Source organism: Hetaerina americana, unplaced genomic scaffold (genome assembly GCF_022747635.1).
Source record: "Hetaerina americana unplaced genomic scaffold, ioHetAmer1.1.p SCAF_1, whole genome shotgun sequence".
Lineage (NCBI taxonomy): Eukaryota > Metazoa > Arthropoda > Insecta > Odonata > Calopterygidae > Hetaerina > Hetaerina americana.
In genome coordinates this window covers 88,616,140-88,635,816 of record NW_027286069.1, presented here as the reverse complement: position 1 = coordinate 88,635,816, position 19,677 = coordinate 88,616,140, and the positions used below count along the sequence as shown (strand labels likewise).

The 19,677-nt window shown below is 35.9% G+C and overlaps 1 long non-coding RNA gene across 1 annotated transcript; it reads right to left on the bottom strand.

Annotated features, from left to right (window-relative positions):
• Nucleotides 1-870: 870 nt before the first annotated feature.
• Nucleotides 871-3,308, bottom strand: LOC139686468 (uncharacterized). Its single transcript, XR_011700379.1, has 3 exons — nucleotides 3,266-3,308; nucleotides 3,066-3,178; nucleotides 871-902 (listed from the first exon to the last, which is right to left on the bottom strand). It is a non-coding gene; the product is annotated as an uncharacterized lncRNA (long non-coding RNA).
• Nucleotides 3,309-19,677: the final 16,369 nt, after the last annotated feature.

Here is a 19,677-nt window from a genome sequence, read left to right as displayed (position 1 = left end):
CCATAGGGTAATGAATAATATCTTTGGTAAATTTGGAAATTGTGTAACCAATTCATTATTAGTCATCATATAACCTAATTAGATAAGTTATTAAACTTGCTCATAATATACGTTCAATTCAAATCGATTATGTAAATGTATTTTCAACCCATATGCTCTTTATGTTGATATTTTTTATAATAAATACAAATGGGAAAATTGTATTCATTTACTTCTATTAAACCACAGTATTTTTAAACCTTGGAATTTGCAAAATTCCGCATTTGGGTTATTATTCAATGGATTGGAATAACCATATATTGACTAGCAATAAAATGTCAATTAAAAATGTTTACTCAAAACTACACAACTTGTATTGATGAGTTTGAAATCGCTTGTCAAAAATACTTTTTAACTACTAACAGAACCAGTTTGAAATCTATTTGCATGGTTTAACACAGATGGAAGGGGGGTTTCCATCGAAAACACTACTTTTGAAAGCCCAGTCAGGACCATATCTAAAATGCCCAGTACAGACCATTGTTAACCCAAACCAGTCCAGGCAAATTTCATTCCACCCCACATAAATTGGTTTCAAACAATCCATAGATAAAATCCTTCTTACACTGATCAGATTTAGCCCAGTTTCAAACTCGGTTATAGTCCAGGTTCTTTCAACTTAGCTAAAAAACCTGATGAGCCATGGCCAAATGAGTCCTAAAATCAGTTGCTGTGATTGAGAAGCCCAGAAAATTTGGCTCAAAATGACCTTACCTGTCAGCTCCAGTAGAAAAAAGCTCACACATTTTCAATGGCAATGAATCCATTTCAAGGAAGAGGAACACAACTCGGCCACAAAGACGATGGTATCATAATGTGTATCTGCAACCTCAATGGTGGTCCCAGGGGCTGGTACCACATTCCTGGAAGAGCATCACAGTGCAAATAAAAGAGGATAACAGGTGTTAAAAAAAATTTAAAATTTGGTATCATACATAGTGCTGACACCATCAGTAGAAGTAAGTCTCCTTTCCAAAATATGTACATATATCTATCAAATTTGCTATTAGGAATTCTTTGAATTAAAATATTCATTTTTAATCACAAATAGATTTTTAAAATATATAATTTTCAATTCAATCTAGGAAAATTAATTTTTTAAAACAAAAGGTATATAGAAATTGTTAAATGAAACACATTCCAACCAGATAATCACTGCATATATAATAAAATGTTTTCAGTCATTTACGTAAGTGGTGCCACAAATAGGGGAAAAGAATGATTTTAATCCTGAGTCTGAATCAGCATTTCGTTATTCACTCTTTGAATTTTTCCTGCTCACTTTTAAAAATAGAATATAATCGCAAGTAAATTTACTATTACATTTTCCTTTCAAGAAGTGAGCAAATATACAAAGCTTACATATGAACCAACCAAATGATTTGTTTTTTTTCCATCTTTATGTGAAAGGGCTACATCAGGAATTTTTGCAGATCCTTCTGGAAAGATTCTAGAAGGCCAACATATGGAATAGTGGATTAATTTTTGAAAGGAAATGGAATAAGGGAATGTCATTACAGAATTCACAGGCCAGCTAATATAACATCCTGAAAGAAAAACAACTAACCCTACATTGTAACTGATTAACTGGAAGCTATAGTAGCCGTTTAAAAGGTACTAAAATATCTTAAGTCATACTGAAACAAACTTAATTCCATTAAATGATTAAGATGACAATATCATACCAAAGTTATAGGCAGGATTAGAAGCAATGAACTTCATTATAATCAGCCAGCTCATTGCCAACTGGAATCATCAGGAAATAGTATCTCCACACTTAGAAACCTAAGAAAGGCAAAAATTCACTATTCTCCGTAAAAGAAGCTTTAGCTACCCATAATTTTTTCTCTTTAGCAGACCATCGTGAAGACATAGTACCTTAACTTTTGGAAGAAAAATTCAAATTTTCCATGCTGTATTTGATTATATTAAATGAAATGCTCCATTAACATTTTTCAAAACCAAAATGAAAGTGAGAGCATGCTTGAAAAATATTCCTAAGGGTGAATGGTATATTGTGATTACAGCAAAGGTCTTTCCGGACAGACTAAATTGAGACTCATTTGGGGACAGTCAAGCAAATATAGGATTGCCTTGCAACAGGAGAGCAGGAGATTCACCTTTCCGACAAGAGTGTGACAGCATTTGCACCAAGTCTGCTAGCAGATTGGCTCACTTGATGACTAGACCAACTTGACTCAAATATTCATCATGACGATTTGGGTTACATGCAAATTATTTTATTACACGTGTTCACTAACAAATTCTCACAGAGCTGACTTCATAATTCAATAAGTGACATAGATGAAATGCCCCCAGCCTCTTGAGTCACTATCGCCCTGGGATTCATTATGTTAATGAGGAAGGTGTTAACATGGGCATTTCACCTGGAAAATGGAAGGAAGAAGTCAGCATGGAAGGGGTCTTTGACAGTAGGAGGGATAAAGACTCAGAAAACTTGTGATTACCTAAAGCACAATGGAATACATAATTTTTGTAATGTCAATACTCAGAAGTCACAATTTTCATGTTTAATTCAATAGAAAATTCAAGCTACTAGCTACTATGAATTGAAGTTGAATTTTTTAAACAATACTGCTAACCATTGAAATAACTCCTAAGACTGGTAGACAAATGGTCAGGGTGGAAAAGGTGGACAAAGAGCAAGAATGGAGAACACTCACACAGGTGGTACAAAGAATTAACTTTGAGATAAAAATGATCGCAGAACATGAAAATTTAGAATATTTTAAAACAGAAATTGTTAAGTGGACTGTGTAGGCATATATTCAGATTTCATATATCCAGACACCTCTTTCATTTCAAACCACATTCATTTTTACAATGTGCTTTAAACATCACCAATAAGACCTGAATGCCTGAAGACCACAGAAAGGAAAACAACAGATGGCTATAGTTAACATAGCATAACACCAGGTCCTTGGAACCACATGACAGTACGTATTATACTACATTAGTATAAGACTTACTTTAAGGTTGGTAAGGATCATATAGAAATATGGTACCTTGTAATATTCCCATGGTGGGTAGGGGTTCAGCCCCTGATCACCTTTTCACTCTCCGTTCTGTTTATCTATCCCATATCTCTCTCGAAGGGATTTCTGCCTCACCTAGCATACTTTTTCAGATGAATTAGACCATTGAAATATTTTTATTAACGGCGTAAATAATGCAAAATGATAAAAAACTGTTCTGTACAACTTACCTAACAGTAACGGTAATTTTTCAACTTGAAAAAAGTTGGTATCTACGATATCGCATCACATGAAATATTAAACAGAACATTATTCACATTAAAAGTACCTATTGAATCAGCATATTAATCAATTCCCCACTAATTCCTACCTTCGGCCCACGAATCCGTATTTTTCTGTAGCCCATGAAGTCGCCACTTCTTTGGTTAGGAGAAATAACTGGTCCAACTGAAGTAGAATTAACTATCTATGCTTTAATTTAGAATGGACCACGTGTGATGACTCGTGAATAGCAGTATTGTATTTTAGCCAACCGTGGAGTGTAGGCCCTTATCGTACCTGATTGGCGAACTCAAGAACTCGTTCTCACCCGTGATTGGGTAACTTGACGATCTAGATTTTGATTTAGTCTTACGATTTTATGATCAACATGGGAAATATTTCGGGTTATATGAAGCTTCTAGTGTGAACAGTCCCGTCCTCAGCTTAACCTCAACGACAAAATCTTAAGGAATTATACTTGATGTGAACTGACTGAAGCCATTTCTTTTCATCCATAAATACGTACCTGATAAACCCTCCAATCTCCTTCGCACAACCGGGTTCGTAAAATAAAAAAAAATTAAAATATTTATGGATCACTTCAAGCAATGCAATAGTGCATAAAAACGCGATTTGTGCAAAAGTATTCGCCAAGTATTCGTTAGAGCACTTTATTAAATCGCTAACACAAGGCACTCGATATTTTTGACCAAAATGCCAGAGACTCTCACAAACATAAAAATAACTGAGATCATTCGCACCGATAAACTTGTATTAAGCGATATGAAAACTACATTCAAGAAAGTTATATAGGGCTCCTACTTATGTTGATACACAATAATCTAATGTCCCACTTGAGGAGCAATCTTTGATTATTTGCAGATGAAACTGTGGCGCTAACGGAGAAGTGTATACTTAGGCATTGTGCGGGTAGTCTGGTGATTTAGCTCATCTTTAGAGTAGGCCATGGATTAGGCAGGATGAAAGAGTGATGGTGGTTAGAATAAAATATTAGAAAATGTAGGGCACTGAAGTTTTACGATTAAAGATAAACGAGGCACAAATTATACAATACATATGATCAAATTAAGCAGCCCAGAGCAGGTCCAACAATCTTATGTTACACTAATATAAAAACCTCAATAGGGTACACACATCAGAAGAATATTCGGGCCAGTCTTAAAATAACTACATTTCATTAAACAGATTACAGGGAAGTTTGAGGAAAAGAAAAAAGGGTGATGCTGCTTCCTTTAGTTAGGTCACATTTGAATGGCAAAACATGAATTTGGAATATACGAGAGAAGCATTTTTTGAGGAATTTGCAAATATTTGGTGAAAATCTACCATAAATTGCTGTGAGAAATAAGTAAACACAACAGGTATGTTGGAGGAATGAGGTTGGAATGCATTGCTCCATGATGTGAGCAGGTTGAACTAAGTCTTTTATGAAGCTGCACATCACCTATGTTTGCTTGTGACTCTGAGGGACTTGCATATTATGAACCCAAATTATTTAGGATGATTAGAACACCAAGATAAAATAAGGAAGAAGATACCATCACCGACAGGTTTGAGTATTTATTCTTCCCTTACATGATGTACAATATTAATACTCATAAAATTAGACTGGGGCACACAAATATTTTTCATTATAAGCAAAATTCAATCCAGTCAAACAAGCACATTATTGCATGATGTTTTGGTATGCAAGAGTACATGTGTTGGCGCATATGATTTAATTTGTATTCATATTTCAATATAAAGTAATATTTATGCATGAATGGCTGGGCTCCAGTAGACCCTACCATATGTCCTATCTGCTCCTGGGTATTATTACTACTGCTAGTGGGTATTGTGTAGATGTAATTGTAGTCTTAAATTGTCAGTTTATTCCTTGGATGGGATTAATTTACCCACATACCAACAGGGTGAATGTAATTAGGATGCATTCTCTCAATGGCCACAGAATCCCCACCAACCCTTTAAGGAATACGCTTAACAAAGGCTTGGACAATAGGAATGTTAGGACTATTACATAATGACTATACATAGTCTATATTCTTTCCTTTTAGTGTTCTAATTGCTGCAATGGCAAAATGTGCTACCCTCTCCCTCTTAACTCTGACTGATTTTTGTCAAAGTAATAAGTATCCTTTTCAAGATTCTCTTTTTATGATTCTCAAAATTACATTTGTCCAGTGTGAAACCGAAGTTTTGGCTTAAAGTTTGCACAAAGATACCAGCTTCCTTCCCCTCTTTTTTATGATAAAATTATAATTAAACTAATTAAAAATCCCAGACAAAGTCTTCCTACATAAATCATAGAAAACATAGTACTACAAAAAATAATGAAACATTGATTTATTTCAAAATTGTCATGTCTTTTTTAAAAAATATTCTAACTTATGAAATGACTGATGTTTGCAAAAACTCAACTAGGATGATTATGGAGAATGAGTTTAAAAATTGAGAATACTTTTAAAATATATTCATAGTTACCTGTTTCCACCCCCTCTTATTCCTGGTGTAATTTATGCAATTATATATCCTGGATAAAGTATTTTTACATTAATTGTGGAAAATCTAATACCAAAAAAATAGAAAATATTAATGTATTTCAAAATTTTTGTCTGATAAAAAATAATCTAATTTATGAAATGACCAATGCTTGCAGAAGTTAGCCTGAATGATTATGAAAGATGGGTTTAATAATTGAGAACTCATTAAAAATGGCCATGGCAACCTATGGAGAGTAAGTGAAAGGTTAATTTAGAAGATATATGAGAATATCTCAAGCAAAGTATAAAGAAAGCTATGAATGACACAATAGGGATGATAAATAGAAAAAGAGTTACGAAGCCATAAAAAGAAGATATGATCATAAGAAGAAAATATTGAGGGAGGCATGAGAAGTGCTGGAAGCTGTAGTGAAAGTAGATGAAGACCTCATCTAATCAGATTTGCGGACAATCAAGCATTATTAATCCATTCAGGAACAGGATTACAATAATTATTAGGTGCATTGCAGGATCAGTATGATTGGCATGGGATGACAGCTAACCGTAAGATAATGAAGGCACTGAGATTCTTGAGAAATAGAGAAGGTAAAATAAATATTAAAGTAGGAGCTCTAACACTAGAAAATGTAGTATGATTCACCTAATTAACAAATTTTTTGAAGGAGATTGGGGTGAGAATTATGGACATTAAGGAATTGCATTGGGCAAAGAAGTGTTTACTAACAGGTGGGTTTTAATGGCAGGGACTTTAAGAAATTATGTGAAGAATAGACTGAGACGAGTGTTAATTTGAAGTGTAGTTATGCATGGCTCGGAAAATTGGTCATTGCAGCGAGAGGATTGATCCAAATTGGTGCCTTTTGAGATGTTGGCATGGAAAAGAATGGAATAAAGGTATGAAAGAGAAAACAAATGATGACAATATAGGAGAGAATTATTGGTTGAACTGAAAGCAGGACAAGTGAAACCAGGAAATAGTGCACGGCGATAAGATGCGGAAAACATTGGTAAAGGGGAGAATTTTGGGAAATGAAGGTAGAAAGAGGAAGTAACAGGTATTTTGAAAGACAATTAACAGGTATTTTGGATAAAATTGATGACATTAGGAAGTAATCAGAGCAAAGGAATGATTTATTGTAAAATGAAGTGTGGGGTTGAAGTATGTTTTTGTATCATATTAGTAAAAGCTTATTGACGCAGTATTGTGTATGTCACAATTTAAGTAATCTGATCATAATTTACATTACAATAAGAAGAAGTAAGAGCATTTAATTTCTTTTTAAAATAAAAATAATGCCAAGTTTACGGATGCAAATTAGTACATGGCCGAGAGCCAATGTAAGCCGATCCATTTACTTGAAATGTTATTGCATGTTTAAATGGCCACCATGCTCTGCAAATATTATTCATCTTGGTTACTATTTTTCTCTTTAAAAAATTGACAACCACAATTTTAATTTTCTTTCTGCTTATAATGTAGATAACTATATTTTATGCCATTTCGTCATTTGCATCCGGTCCATTATATTTACGTTCCGCTCACTCGAGATTATCTCATGCTATATTTATCTCCTCTTACTCAGTAGGGCTTTTAAACTATTGTTTTGAGAAACTTGCTCTGGTGGTGACTATGAAATTGTTTCTGACTTTTAGAATTTATTATTACTCTGCAAGCCACGGCTAGGGTGTGTTCAATAGTTTCAGTTTCAAAGATTTCAAAAAATTCAATACATATTTTCACTTTCCGATGTTCATTGATTTACAAGTATATTAACTGACAACAAATCTTAACAAAATGTCTTATTACAAAAAACAAAGGGTTCAATTAAATAGTTATGGTTGCTGTATTTTTTTGAATGCATGTAATACATTGAAAAATAAAGGATTTGTCAGAGCATTCTTTGGGGATTGGGCGTTTATCTTACCCATATTTCAATCTATTTCAGTAATGCGATTGGTATGTGGGTCAAAGGATCCTTTGAATATGGTAGATAATTTAAGTGTAGTGAAATAGGAAGATGGCTGAAAGTGTAGAAAGGAATTTAGGATTACTAAGTAGTGGAACTTTGGAGACTTCAGTTGATAGGGATAACCGTAAGTTGAAATTTTCCCACATAATCTCCCATTATTTCATGAATGTTTTGAACTTTATATCACACCCTTGAATACGTTGCCCAGTGGGGTGGGCATTGTCAAGGAAAGACAGAGTAAGCCTGCTCTATCTTTCTAATCTCTTTTTCAATTTCTTGCAATTGCATATTTCTTACAACACTGTTTCAACCATGTAAGGCTTCTTTGAAATTATTGTATTCCAATTTGTTTTTCGCATGAGAGTTACCGTTACCACGGAATGTAAACAGTGTCTTAGATATATATGACATGCATCCAGGCAAGGGATATTCTGTAGACGGGAGATGGCTTTTCAATGCATTGGACTTCTTAAGACCAATACGGGCTTTAAAATCCCATTGTGGGGATATGAATTTCATTTACTCATCATGTACTCATTCTGATTATAATACTTGATGTCCTAACAGGAACTAATTTATTTTATCCGTCTTCTTATATTCTGCATTCATGTCATTTGCATCAATTCTTTTCTCTATAACTTTATAAATAGCATGGCACCACACTAAATGCATTCATCCATATTAATGCATCCTTGTTATTCAATCTGCTGCCCTAGTCTTTTCCCCCTCGCCCATATAAAACTTTTATTTTTTAACTCTCTATTTTTTCATGTTCGTATCAATTTTATGGGGGTGTATGCAAAATAAAAGGTCATTAATAGTTGCCCATGCACATTCCAATCAGCCCTTTCCATCGAGACACCAACTCCTCATTGAGTGAGGTGGAGAATAGGGCCCCCAAGGTGAGCTTGGTTTTAAACGGTAAAATATTAAAAATTTTTCGGCTATGGAAGTCAACAGCGCACCACATGTTTTGATTCATTTACGAGCTTCTTTTTGTCGATAGTATGCCATAGTGGGGTAGGTTTTCATTTTGTTCTGCAAACATTTATTCCTTCTGAATTTCGACGACCGGCAGAAAACATGCATAGGCGGACCACGGGCGATGAATTAAATGCCCTGAGAATTGTCTATTTCAAGACCACATATAACAATAAAAATACGATATAGTATCAGCACAAATTTAATTCATTTAATATGAACACAACTTAACAATATGAAATCCATTTATTTTTTAAGAAATTGATTTTTCCCAAATGGATTTTTCAATACATCTTATTGCGTTGCTTGAGTTCTGAGTTGCAACATTGTCTGTATTGCTCTCTTAAATAAGTCATCAAGGAATTTACGAAACCCTATCCAACCTTGACAGTTTTTTTTGCAATTACCGCATTTCTGATCGCAATTAGCCTAATTTTAACGGAATACGCCAAGGGGTCATACAGTTTAACGTCCTATCCGGCGAACGGAAAAATCCACTTGAAATGCTGATCACTTATCACTCAAGTAGGGATAAGAATATCTCTGAATAATTCGAACGTGACTGGTTTTCGAAACCCAGCCCTCGAGGAGGAAAGCCAGTAAACTAGCCAAAACACCAAGTTTATTCCATTCATTTATTTATACACTCTACAAGCCACCGCAAGGGTGTGTAGCAGGGGGTGAATACTCCCCAGAATAATTTTACCCGAACATGACCCTACCGCGGCCGAACAATGTTCTCATGATCCCCTATCGTTTTTGGAAAAAATTACATCTTAAATCTATCTTTTTCTACACTTTATACCTCTAACTTTACTGCCATGATCTCTCATACCGTAGAATAATGGGAAAAACAATAAATTTTCAAAATCACTGCTTCGAGAGAGACGCCCTTCCAATTCATGCAAGAGCTTCAATCTGTAATTTAACCTTCGCTCCATGAGTGATTCCCAGCCTAGCTGCTCTAATATTTTGGATACGCTACTAAGTTTATCATATCAATTTTTTAAAAATATAGCTCCTCTACGCTGCGCGCGATCCCATTCGGCATTTAATTCAACTTCGTGAGGATTATTATACACCTGCATGTACTTGCAGCATATTCTAAATGAGGTCTAACTAACAACAGATAACATTTCTCGTGACTTTTCATCACATTTACATAGTACTCTTCTAAAAAATCTGAATTTTTTGTTAGCTTTTCCACATATTCCCCGTATGCGTTTCATCCATGAGAGATCTTGAGTGAGGGTAACGCCTAGGTATTTAATTGAGTCTGCTCATTCAATTTCGGTGTCCCCGATGCAGTAGGCGTTTGGGAGGGAATTGTTCTTTTTCCAAGAATTTATGACTACGGACTTTTTGAAGTTCAATTCTAATTGCCAAGTGTCGCACCAGCGTTGTATAGCATTAAGGTCGTCTGACAAAGCTGTTGTGTCCTTAGGATCATGGATATCACCGTAAGCCGTGCAAATAAACCTATCTTACTAGTGACTACGGAGTCAATGATATTAACATTAAAGTAGGAGTAAAAGAGGTCCGATAGAACTTCCCAAGGGAACAACTAAAGTAACTTCTACTGTATTCTTGCTTGCTTGCTATGTTGCCCAACCATTCAACAATTATACTATCCAATCCTGGATATTTTTATCTATGCCATACGCTTCTAACTTTGCGAGTAGTTTACTATGAGGTACTTTGTCGAAGGCTTTCTTAAAATCTAGAAAAATCGCGTCCACTGGGACATTGCTTCTCCCGAAATAAGAATATCATGAACAGAGAGCGCAAGTTGTGTCTTTGATATGATCTTTAACAAAAAAAAGTCAAGCAGTCACTCATAAAGTACACACCATTGTGCATTGTAGCTAGTAACCAATGCAAATGAATTAAGGGAGTAGCCGTTTGTCACCCATGTAATCAGCAGTATTCTGCTCTTATGTTGTGGGCTACTTCATTCTGAGATTTTAGTGATTCAAACTCACAAAATGGCGATGAACATGATGCCTTTTTTCCTTGCAAGTTATACTATTGCACTCACATATTAAGTTATTCCCTTTTCAATAGATTTAAAAAAAAGATATGATCTCTGATGTTCCAGAAGTGACATAGAATATCAGAAAAATAAAACAAATTTCATAAGCACTCTTTACCAATAAAATTACATGAACTACATTTTTATAAATACCATGAAGTGGCGTTCAGAAAGGATTTTTGCATGCCACTTACGATGTGGACGCAAGTAAACGTATTATTGTTAAGCTTTTTAGTATCCAAAACATTCTACAACGTCCAAAGTGGATGGTACTACGCCATTGAAATTTGAAAAAATGGAATACATTGAATTAAATTTACTAACTTACCAGTGAGTTACAAGTTCCTCTATTTTATTCTGGAACTTTTTCCGGCGTGTACTGCTCCAGACGATGCGCTCAAGGAGAAAACAGGAAGTCGTCCGACTGATGGTGCCGTTGTTACTGACATCGTTTCGAAAACACTGAAATACATTTGAAATAAAAAAATATGAAATGGATTCACTTTAATTTATATCATGCAAGCAAAGCATTTTTCACAAACAAATAATATACGTTATTTTACGCTGATTAATTGCATTGTATTGTTTCAATTTCGCCAATTTTCTCGAATTAAAATGCATATAATTCACATTCATATTTTAATTTCATGTTTGAATCTGATTTTTTATATATATTTAATTTTCCAGCACTTATTAATTCAAATTAATAAGTACGTGAGAGGAAAATTGATGCTTTTTAGGGAAATCCAAATTCCATTATTATAATCACACGGAAATACATTCCTCTATTTGTAATGGAAAATACAAATTACGGGAATAACAAAATATCACTCTATGCTAAGAGTAAGTTAGCTTTACGGTCTAAGAAATCGCCGTCATTCATTTTTTCTTCCACTTATTAGATATATATTAATTTTTGATTCTTCTAACAGAATCATTCTCACTACCCTTTATTTGACTTCTTATCTTTTGCTCATTTTTGGGGAACCTTCCTCACCTCAATTCAACAATATTTGCCGATTCCTATTCCCTCTCAGAATTTCCCTGGAGAATTTTTAAAATAGAGATTAAATTCTTTCGCTAACATTGCGACTTTTCTGGGGAGAGCGCAAAGCGAATTTTAAATTCATGAAATATTCTTTTACAAGAATGTCGGTTTTTATAACACTTATTATTTTTATAATTTTGTAGCCATGGAGTCACAAATTATCTCCTCATCTTTTATAGAGTTAAAGAGCAGTTAATTTCAAGACTTTTGCATATTCTGTAAACTGTCTCAACTACGGATAAGCTTATAGCTATGAAGTTAGAAAATATTGCCTCAATACTGCAAACTGATACGTGCTGCATTATATGTGCATAGTAAAAGAAGAAAACAACAGTTTTTAGTGCACAAACTGCAAAAACAAAATATATGGCTTATTTTATAGTTTCAAGTGGACAACTTCTCTAAAAATTTTAGGCCTGGAAGAAGGATACAAATAAATATCGCTCTCGACATCGATGTTGACAGTAAAAAGGTCTTTAATCTAGCCTAGGATATTTCTGTCTATGCCATAGATTTTATCTTTTTCAGTAGTCTGCTATGAGACACTGTCCAAAGCTTTTTTAAATTCTATAAAAATATTGTATTCTGGAACATTATTTTCTCCCAAACTCAAAATATAATGAACAAAAGGCGCAAGTTGTCTCACACAGGACCTTGCGCTATTTTTAAGTTGCTGACAGTTAACTACTACATCAGATAACGTTTCATTAATATTAGGAACACTAAAATATTTAACAGGGAATTTTACTTGTTATTATTGCATCCCTTATAAAACTTCCTGTCTGATAAACTATGATAGACGGTATTTGACCAATACGATTACCCTCGTATATGCACCTCTATCATTGACAATCACTCTATTCAAAGCTAGCTTATTTTATCTGAGATAAAATTTGTTGTCTCAGGCGTAACTTTATGGAATTTGCTTAGCATATTGAAATGAAATGAAATAATTTACTTTGTAATTCCACACACCTTATTTAAAAAAAACACGACCCAGGTTTCGACGTTGAACGTCATGATCATGACATTCAACGTCGAAATCTGGGTCGTGTTTTTTTAAATAAAGTGTGTGGAATTTCAAAATAAATCATTTCATTTCAATTGTATGAGATATCTCGGATTAATGAAAGAAAGCGGAAACTAAGGAGTTAGAAGAGGTTCAGAGAAAATCAGCTGTAAAAATTGCTTCGAAAAGAGAGTAAGCGTCGGGGGTACACTTAAACTAATTAGGTTGGGAGCCTCTTGATTGACGAAGAGAGCTGGTAAGACTTCAAAACTTTCAGAAAGATACAGGACACCTGAGATTTCATTGCGACAAAGAGGATTCCTCTTTCGTACCATTTTATTTCGTGCTACTACACATATTGTTCACGTTAATTAAATCAAATCGCACTTCTTAGGACTACCTATAATATTAAATAAACCATATTCATCAACCGGAAACACGGTGTGATAGGTGACGGTCAAGTTTACATAGTGCTAAACTTGACGATTCACGGTGGTCTAAAACTCAGCCAAAAGTGGCCAAATATTACCCCGCAAATATTTTCGATTTTCACGGTTTTTACTATGGAATGGCGATACTAGAGGAATGCAGTGTCCATTTCAGGGTGGAGGGAATTGATTTCACTTGCACCTGCGGGTCCAGGTCATTTCAAACGTGAGCGCTAAACGTGTTCATAGTTCCTTATAGAGAGACTCTCCTTTGAAAACTCTGCCAAATCCACCGTATTAGAGTTGTTTCAACTTTGAAAATTGCATACTTCTCTTATAGGGAGTATAAAAGAAGCGAGAATAGCGAGAATAAAATTACACAATATCATTATTTATAGTATATCGAAATAGAAAATAAAGCAATACGTCATCAATCAAACGTAAAATTAAAGTGGCCATTCGTTTAAAAGTCTACTTAACATAATATATTTCACCCGATGCGGGAAAAAGTGCGAAATCCTTATATAAGGGTAAGGGGCCAGCTCCATTCCCTATACTCTACAATCCTATTTTAAAAATTTTATGAATATGAATTTTAATTTAATAGGGGACACATTACGCCATGACGGCACGGAGTAAGGGGTTTTAATGTTTTGCATTAATTGGATAAAAATACACAAAAGTAAAATGGGATAGATACAATCGTCTGACATGCAATTCTATTTGTAAAGGTTATACTTTTACACTGGGGAAAAGGAATCAGGATAACTGTATTCGTGCGAGATAGGGAATAGAAATCATTTTTATTTTTTCATTCAAAGTAGCCTAGTACGTTGTCATTATTTCATACGACATTAGCTGATTGTCCTTCTTGTTACTAACAGTTCCTCCCATACGCATAAAAGTTTATCTCATGTGGACACAGTAGTGCATTTATCCGTAGTTTTCATGATCTTACAATATTTCATCTATTTTGCATAAATATTGTATTTGAAAATTAAGAAAGATTTAATTATTCATGTGTAATACTTGGTGTTAAACCACCTCCCTGCTACACGTCATAGCAATGGCTTGCTAGGTACCATGCAGGTGTAGATGTAACCATGTAGATGATGAAAAAATCTATGTTTTGTAATTAAAAGCCAAAAAAGCATCTCCAATCATATTAAACGGTAAAACTTTCATCATAACATATTAATCTATTTTTTTACATTATTAATCCAGGAGCAATCTGAAAGTATACATTTAATCAGAACCTTAATTAAAAACGTATTATTTAAATAATGAAATAATGTGTGTAAGAGGGAATATTGTTTATTAAATTTCAATAAAAACTGTGGAAAATACTTATGCAGGATTTAATTACGTTAATTACTTCAATTTTAACAAAGTGGAGTGTGATAATCTGTAGGATTTATGCTCGAATACTAACTGGAGGGTGGGGTGTTCAAATCCCGAATGTTGACCTCATCAAATGAAATCTAGAGTGTACGATTCCCTGTGCAATAGGATTTTGTAGGAAACTGAATGGTGACACAGGGAAAGGAACAACATTTTTTAAACTAGTGACGTGTGATTTTCATTAATCGTAACTTTTAGTTCGGGCTGAGCTGTACCCTCGCCTATCAGCACCAGCCTTCTGGTTGAATAATGTGGTACTGGTGGTGAAACAGCATAGCGAAATGATGGTAAAACAATATGTACTCCTCCATTTATAATTGCAATTTCGTTCATGATGTGTTCGTTACTTTAATGTGACAATTATAGTAATTTGCATTTGAACAAGAGGCTACTTAAATATAACCGTATGAAAGAATAAATGACTTTAATTTGCATATGAAAGTTACATTTTACAGACCTAAAAATTATATTAGTGGCCACGTATTGCATCAGCTTATACTTACTTACATACACAAATTCAGCAACAGAACACTATTCAAATCATTCGGGAAAAATGTTATAAAAATGGGTCTATTCAAGATACATGCGGGATATTAAAAAATTAAAAAGAGTCAATGGAGGCCAACTCTGGTGATGCACGGTGGAATACGGAGGATAAATTGATATATTTTATCCTATGGAGGAAAATATATTTTCTTTTATGAGATTCATCCGAGGGATTTTTCAAAAAACATCTTGGCAAGAGTATCTTTAAATAAACCAAAGCATTATAAAATTAAAGAAATGAACCGTAGAAATTTTATGATGAATCACGTTTTCATTAAAGGAAATTACTTGCACAAAAGGACAATGAAAAGTTAAACCAACTGTCATCAAACCTGGGTGACCAAAGCGAACGTTTATAGTGTGTTTGGCATTAACCAACACAACAAACACAAGTAAAACAATATAAACTCATTACTTACTAAGAATTATCCCTCTCCTTTTGAAAATGGGTTATTAATTAACGATGGGAAAGTAGGCATCATGTGCGGACGAAAAGAAAAATGAACTGATGTCAAACTTTATCAATCAATCTCATTTACTCATTCTAACCCGTCCCGTCTCACAAGCTTTGATCCCTTGGATTTCCTTCCGCCTCCACTCATTCGCCTCCCCGCTCCCTTCCCAACTTCCCCTCCGCCAACCGCCGCCACATTCGACTTTCCGTCCCCACGCAGCCCCATTCGACTTCCCGCCCCACTCAGTCCTTTGATGCAACCGTCTCCCCTGCCCCCACGCTCTTCCCCTCCGCCCTCCGGTCGCTCAGCAGACAACAATGCGCTCGCTGAATAAGGAATAATGGGAGAAGCAACAATAGAGCGCGGGCTGCAAGGGAAGCGCGCGTTTTTTCTCTCCCATCCCTCTTCCCTCTCTCGGGACTCTTTGTTTCAAGAACACTTTCTCCCTTCTCTTCTTCCTCCCCATCCCTCTGCAGCATTCCCATCCCCTCTGTCGCGCACCAGGAAATGTCAAAGCCAAACAATTGTAAGCAAGTTCGCGGGGAGGCTTTTGGGGTCGGCGGGTGACTCGGGGAACGAATCGCGGCAGGCGAGAAGGGAAGAGAGGGTTAGAGAGGGGGAGGGAAAAATGGAGAACCACCCGAGGGTCAGCGGAGATGAGGCAAGAGGTTACTCGGGAGTCCGTGGTACCCTCATCGTATTTCGAAATGGAGAAAGGTTTTTGCGACGGGAAGGACTGATATACAATCGCAAAGATGGTATACATATGTAACTTAGTAAAGATAATAAGTCGGTAATACATTCCATGTCCGCCTGCTGATATGAAAGGCTACTTCGACCAGCCCTCGGTAAAACATTCTCGACCCGCTTGCTACTTTCTATCTACCTGCTGTTCACAACCTATTGGTACGTATTGGTATGTATCTACGACTAACTGCTAGCTGTTGCTTACTCATAAGTAGTATATGTTTTATTTATCCGTTTATTTTTACAGGGTTTAACGCTTAAAAGTTTCTCGTGAGTGAACTCATAACTTCTTGAGGGAATGAATAGTTTACTTAGTGCGTTGTCCTGTACGTTCGTGCTTTTTATGTATCGATAGCGTGAGGTTCGTTTTTCTGTTCATACACGTAAATATAGTCATCGAATTAAAAAAAAACATCGCGTTTTGGGTACTCATCAGTCAAGTAGCTTCGGTAGATCAGTGATATCTGTATTTATTTGAATGTGTATGAAAGGAGCAGATGGCAAGTTCTTAATTCCCGGAATATTTGAACTCATGAATGATAAGTTTAGCCTTCATTTTTGGCTAGATCAAGTTGAGTTAGGATGACTTTGATTTGGTCTGCTGCCAAGTACAAAAATGCTGCCAAATGAGTGAGAGTTAAGGGCTAGTGTCTCCATGCTAAAGCGTATGGAGGAGGGCCTTCAATTCAAGATCGAGGGCAATCTGACTTTTCCAAAGGGGGATGGATGATGCTCGGGGTTGGAGTTCGAAAGATCGCAAAGACAATGGGGTTGGGCGAGTTCACCCAAATACATGAAGTGACTTGGTGGTCACAGATCTACCTGGGGCTACATTCCCAATGAAGGAGTGCCGAAGATTATCGTCCAGATGACTGGAGGGTCATTTCTCGGGGTGAAGGACTTCTGCGAGGATCGGTATGAGCGAGAGGAGTGTCTCATCTTACTCTGATGAAGGTGGTTGGGACCACCGAAATATTGTAATGAGTTGTTTCCGTTTGGGTTCGTTTTTTTAAAAATAATTTTTAATTTGACTACATGCACAAACGAGGGGTACTATTTATTTTAAGCCTTATAACGAAAAGACATTAATTTATTAGTGAAAATGGCTTTGTTGTTTTTCGAAGTGTTCTCCATGATAATCAATACACTTCTTCAAGCACTCGAATCAATTTTCCTGACGCTTTTTCCACTCCGATTGAGGTACCTCCAAAACATGGTTTATGAATGCATCAATGGCTTCTTCAGGCCCCGAAAAACGTGGGCCATGCAATGTTGTCTTGATAAACGGGGACAAAAAGAAGTCATTTAGAGCTAAATCAGGGCTGTACAGTGATGACCCATCAATTCGACGTTTTTTGCCAGTCATAAAGGTAGTTGTTTCAGCCGATCTATGAGAGATTGCATTGTCATGATGAAAAATTATCCTTCGTGCCGGTTATTTTTCCATATTTAACCAAGCACGCCTGGAAAACAAATGCTCGTGTACCATTCAGAATTTACGGTTCTACGTTGCTCTAACGGTACAATTGCCACATGCCCAGTTATTCCGAAGAAACAGGCGATCATTTGCTTCGATGGGCTTCGTGTACGAATCACTTTTGCCGGATTTGGCTCGTCTTGGAAGACCCAGTGGATTGCTGTTTTTTTTCGAACTCATACGCATAGATTCATGATTCCCTGTTCATTAATCTGTAAACGCACTCGTCCCAGTTCGGCTCAGATGTAACATCAAAAGACCATCTTATGCCAACTTTCAATCACTGCCCATGCACCCACAATTTCTCCTCGGTTTATGATTAACATTAGTTCACTGAAAAATCACGATCACCGTTCAATCGCAGTCAAGGAACATTCCTTTACGAAGCACTGATGAAGAGAGATTTCTTCGATAGGTGAGAGTGTAACCCTCAAGTCCCATGCTGCTGCTATTCTCAAAATCGACCTGACTGATCCTTCACACCTAAGATCCTTCATCGTGCGTAATTCAGAGCCTTCACAGCTGGAGATTTTAATGCCTGTCACTCAGTCTTTTACTAATATAGTTTCAGCGAGAGTTAGGGCGAAAAGGAATCTCCATCAGAGTGGAAAATCAGCTGATGGAATATTACATTACCCGCGTCAAATCAAAAAGAGTAAGCTTGCAGTAAGGATGTTCGGAGAATGGCAAAAATCGATTTCTATTGTCATCATTATTCTAGCACAAATCATTAATTTTCTTTACAAGGGAAAGTGATCTTTTAAAATTCAAATAATGAGATTTGATGAAAATATTTGTGCTATTAGAACCAATCTAAAACTTATCCACGTCCATCACCAATAGGTGTGTGTTCGTGTTTCTGCGTGCGTCTCCGTGTCCGCGTGCGCATTTGCGTCCGCGTGTGCGTGTGTATGTATATAATTTTGTGTTATTTGTATGTGTATATACGAGGGTTGCTATTTATATTTTGAGTCTTGACGACACAAAGTGCTTCAGGCGCCATCTAACGTTTCCATATGAAATTTTGACCCTTTTAACGCAACTTTCTTCAGAACATTTTGTCGTTTAATCATAACTTGTGTAAGATCATGTATGATCATAACTTGTTAATGCATGGGCAATGATTGAACGTTGGCATAAGATAGTCTTTTGATGTTACGTCTGAGCCGAACTGGGACGAGTGCGTTGACACATGAATGAACAGGTGAGTTTGTTTTCGATCTGAATACTAATGATGCATCTGAAATTTCAATAGATCGCCACGTTTGTAGCTCGTCCTTATGGATCACTGGCAGACCTTTTACACGAGTCTGATGCCCGAATCACGCTCCTTATTTCGTCCACGAATGTGTAAGAAGTGTTATTAACTCCAACAGTAAAGCCCATTACCATTTTCCATCGCAAGTACAAAAACACCGTTCATGGCAGGAACACGAGGTGAGTGAGTTTTTAAATTTTGAGTGATCGATGATAACGATGCTCATTCTGGCGTAATGAGAAGGTCGAATCATATTCATGAACAAGAAATGAATGTACCAGTACATGAATATAATTCAATCTTCTTCTTCAACTTACTGCGTTGTAAATTACTTGCGCTTCATTTTAATGGATTTACCTGATACATACCCGTGAGCGCATCATACCCTTAACGCCATGGAATTTAGGTATAGACAAAAGGATTATATTAGCTACAAAATTTTACTTATATGAGTTATTAATTTCTTCTTTAATGAACAACCATTGCACTCTTTTCTCGTCTCTGTTT